Source organism: Lactuca saligna, chromosome 5 (genome assembly GCF_052625555.1).
Source record: "Lactuca saligna cultivar CGN05327 chromosome 5, ASM5262555v1, whole genome shotgun sequence".
Classification (NCBI taxonomy): Eukaryota; Viridiplantae; Streptophyta; class Magnoliopsida; order Asterales; family Asteraceae; genus Lactuca; species Lactuca saligna.
The window spans coordinates 44,779,364-44,784,228 of NC_136421.1; the positions used below are offsets into that span (position 1 = coordinate 44,779,364).

Here is a 4,865-nt window from a genome sequence, read left to right on the forward strand (position 1 = left end):
ACATGTATTAAAATTATATATTTAATTCAATGAAAAACAGCTTTTAATGACACGCAAACAATGGCACGTGGTGATTTACAATACGCAAAAGCGTGCACTCTAAAAATAATGTCATCTCTTCAAACTTTTGAAGGATAGAGGTCATGAATTTTTGCGTGCCCTAAATTTAGTGTCCAAGAAAAAAAATTAAAAACACGGAGGGCACTTACTTAAAAATAGGCATCATCTAGAAATGTCGCTTTATATTTTTTGAATAAAAGGCACGTTCTCTTTTTTTGCAGCTGGGGAAATGAAAATCCCAAAAGTTTGAAAGGTCGCCACTGTTATCCTCTATCTTATTTCCATCTTTCTTCTCTCTCTTTCTCTCTCTCTCCCTCTCTCTATCTCTATCTCTCTCACTCTAATACCCAAAAAAACACTAATATCATCACAAATCCTCTTTTCTCCCGCAACAAAATCACAATATCACCAAATCTCTGATCCCGTCTTCTGAATAGATCAAACCTCGCAGGGGTTCTCGATTTCTCTATGTTGATGTGTGCTGACATGAACAAAAAAAGGAGTGTAGCGCCTCTACCTTTCAATTTCATTTGTAGGTTGCTTCAAATCGACTATTATTTTCTCTCTCATAGGGGTTTTTGTGTGCGTTCCCTTCACCTCCGTTATAAAGGAATATATGTGGGATACAAAAAGCGTTCGAGAGAAAGGGAGGACATCGATCAAGGCTCACTTACTTCTACCCACCGGAACCACCATATCTCCCACTCGATGTTGAAAGCAAGGTCGACATCGTCGATAATGTCGAAGACAAGATCCAGGTTCTTATTTCTCCTTTATTCATGCCTCTAATTTCGATTTTGAATCCTCTTCTCTTCTCTTCTGTAAAACCCTAACCAAAAAAACCATACAAGTTTCAATCATGATTTCCTCCTCCGGTGGCCATAGCTAATTTTGCGTTGGAGGCACTTCTTCTGCTCCCGATACTCATGGTTCTAAGGATGTCGCATACAGTTTTCTCAAATCTCGTGGCTACCATGGCCTCTTCCCTTAGATCAAGGTTCTCTCTTTCTTTCTCTCTCTCTCTCTCTCTCTTTCTCTCTCTCTCTCTCTCTCTTGTGTGATTGAGGTGATATCTCCGATGAAGGAATCTTTTATTTGAATGATTTACTAGTACCTACACCCCACACAATTTCATATTTCGGTATCTGGATGTCGAATATGTTACCATTTTTACGTGAGGAAGAAAACCAAATAAGTTCATCGAGCAATAGAACAAATTATCATTGGTTTTATTGTCTGCAAGCATCACTGTTCTTTCTTATTATTTCTATTGTTTCAAGATTTTGTTTTTTATGCCTGATTCTTTCATTATTGTGTAGATGATAAACTCTTTGATGTTTCACAATATGCTTTTTTTGGTCGACCTACTACTGAGAAAATTGAGTTTGGGTGCTTAGAAGAAGATGAAGATAATCCTTCAACTGGAGTCCCTGATGATGAATGCCATTTATTTGACAGAGAAGAGGTGTAATGTACATTGTGCATCTTCTGTTTTCACTGCACTCCATATTTATTTTCATTTATTGTTAATAAATCTAAACGCTTGAGATATTATGCATTCATCACTTCACATTTTAAACATCTAAAGTCGTTACAATAGTTTCAATTAACTTTATGCAGTGATAAAATATCTCATCTTTCTAAATCTTACATCTTCTTTTTGCATAGGAGTCAGGTACAAGATCTCTATTGGATTTAGATAATCTGTCAACTATATTTTCAAAAGTATAGTTTTGATTTCAATTTTTCACAATGAAGCTGTGAATTTTTTTAGCCAAATTAACTAAATTTCTTGTTTTGTTAAATAGTTAAACAGATCAGTAAGCGGACCTAGACATCCTGGAGTTATTGGTGATCAAGGGTTAGGATCTATTTCAAGAGAAAGTAAGTATATATATCAAATCTATTCAAGAAATACTTTTGATCTTCATTGCTTTTGTAACTTTGTTCATGTTCTTTTATAAAAAAATATACATATTTTCAGGTTCATCTGCTTTAGTAGACCAACTATAGTGGCAAGACCAACACATCTCAGACACAGAAAGCAGCCATGGAAGCAGAAGATGGTCTTCAAAACCTCATCTCCCTTCAGACCCTAAACCCTTATACAGAGCTTCATCATACCCTACAGAGAAACACTAATTCTTCACAGAATCCATACTCACATCAACCTCATCTCTCCCTTCATTTTCACCTGGGGCCCACAACAGTCTCCCCTCGCCACATCATCGTTCCCATTCCCATTCCCATTCCCAAATTCCCTTTTCAGACCTTAATCTCTCCCCTTTATTAAACACCTCTAGTCTTCACCTAACCAGTATCCCACACCGGTCACTTTATGGCTCAACCCGAACCCACCCGGTCCACCCCGGGTTAACTCAGTACTCTTAAACACAAAACCAATGGGCTAACCAAGTGTTGGCCAACAATCTTCAACAAAAGATGCTCTTGTCCCAATGCTTCAACAAAGCCACTTGGAGAAGTAAAATTGTTCAACTAGAGAGTCAAGGTTGAACCTGTGGGTTAGCTGTGTCTTTCTCCCGACCCTATCATGAGTTACAAGAATCTTGAGTCTTTAAAGGTTAAGTTAAATGGCCTATTTACCCTTTGTTGAAAATTAAGTCAAATCTACCCCACATCCATCAAGTCTTGCCATTATAATTATAAATAACCTAAGTTCACTATAAGGAAACTGTAATTGTTCTATAGCCCCACCCTTTCGTTATACTACTTAAAGCCTTTAGAATTATCTCCTTGTAAGCATTCTAAGAGTAATTTCAAGTTCCTTCCCTATTTACCTGTTTCTTCTTACTTTGCTTGCTTCACTTAATTATTAATCATTTATTTTAGTAAGCATGTTTACATCTTTCTCCAACCATTTTCCTCATAATTTCTTAATTTTCTCATTTTGCCCTTGTTGTGTTCTGAAACATTTTTTTGTGGTAACATAACAATTAACAGGTTCACTGCATTTTCTGAGCTATTACCACTTCTGGCAGTAGGCACAACTCCATTTTTGAAGGTTGATGTGACATCCCCTAATTTCTCGGCCAGAAAAGACCGATTTAATTTATGTTTTTTAAAATCAAATAAGAGGAATATTTATAAAAGATGTTGCGGAATTTGGTCCCCAAAACAAAATATGATAAAAGTTTGTCAAAACCTTTCTTTAAGAAATATATCATTTCCTTTTTATAACAAAACATCGGGATGTCATGTTTCGATACAGATCAAAAGCATAAACGGGACATTATAAGCCTTACGACAATTATTTGTAACTATTGGCCTATAATCCAAAATTCACTCATCATCATCATCCGACTATGCTCGAGGTCCTCTACCTGTAATATAAACAGCTGAGTGGGTCAGGCTTCGAAGCCTGGTTAGCATATAGGGTTTTCAACCCACAATACATAAATTTATTATGTTTAAACATCAATCAGTCAACCAAATTACCCATTCCCGTTATCCTTACCTTATGTCCCTAAGATAACTATTACAAGGGATCTAGCCTAAGGATTTTCATTAGGGGTGACAACATTGTTTTCCTACAACAATTTATGTTAAATAGGCACGAAGTCACATCGTCGCCAAGATTTACTTAACAAGAACTAACAACATTCATCCCCACATACTAACTTTATACAGTGATCTTACTAGATCTGGCCAAAAGGATCGATATTAACAACTAACTACGAAACTACTTCAGAAATCCTCTAGCAGCGAACAAGGATCGATAAAGATATTGAATGAATGGAATAAGTTTAACTACGAACCTTTGTTCGTAAAAGAAAGAACCACAAGACAATTAAGTCAGGGGTAGTTATCAATGCCTAGGCTGTGGTCTGAATATCGTGAGGTATATAACCCCCAGATGCACCCTATCCAACATCGAACTTTGCCTAGGTTGTGGTCTGAATATCGTAAGGTATATAACCCCCAAACGCACCCTATCCGAAAATGGAAAGGAAAACACTAACTAATGAAGCTCGTCCGATCACTTCACAAAAGAAACAAGGACTCCAAATGTCTTCAAAATAAAAGCATAGGGAAAATTCTAATAAAGTACTCCCGTATGCTCCCGTACCCCGACACGTAATAGTGTCGAAAATAAGAATTAACGGATGAACACATAGTTCAAAAACACCTAAGGAACATATAGTTCAAGAACACTTTATGAACATATAATTCAAACATACGTATCGATTACGAGTCTACTAACGTTCCACCGAACTATCTAAAATAGTCTGTGGCTGTTGTCTATACTCTATTAGATGACTAGATCATCTTAAACATCGATACCTCTCATCACTTTCTTTTATCACACACCAATTATCTACCCATGTTTTACCCAGCATATTTGTAGATAAAAATATATATATACAGTTTAAAACATGTATAAAATATCAACACAACAGTCACCTCAAATAAACAATTAATATATTTACACGTAACACATATTTTAAGGTAAATACTTCATATCCATGTGTAAATTGAAAGTGGATATACACTCACTTGATTTGATAATAATCGGGCAGCAATTCGTTTCCTAAAACGATCGTTTTTTAATAAAACCGGGAGTTTTATTAAGAAACCGGGCTCTGCGAAAGGTCGGGATTCAAAACCGAAAACATAAATTTTCCGGGCCTTCGGGCACTCCGGGACGTGTTCCGGGCGTTGGAAATGATCTCGGGGCATCGGGGGAAGCGAAAATGGCTAAAATATTGAAAAAGAGGTGAAAAATGGTCATTTTCCAAAAGTAACCGGAAGATCTCGCAAGGCCACTATTTATAGGGGAGAGCTGC

General features: G+C 36.6%; 1 long non-coding RNA gene across 1 annotated transcript; it reads left to right on the forward strand.

The window, feature by feature from the left end:
* The first annotated feature begins 377 nt into the window (after nt 1-377).
* Nucleotides 378-2,844, forward strand: LOC144997770 (uncharacterized). The gene is made up of 5 exons (XR_013659935.1): nt 378-1,057; nt 1,380-1,525; nt 1,729-1,785; nt 1,869-1,944; nt 2,045-2,844. It is a non-coding gene; the product is annotated as an uncharacterized LOC144997770 (long non-coding RNA).
* The last annotated feature ends 2,021 nt before the right edge of the window (nt 2,845-4,865 follow it).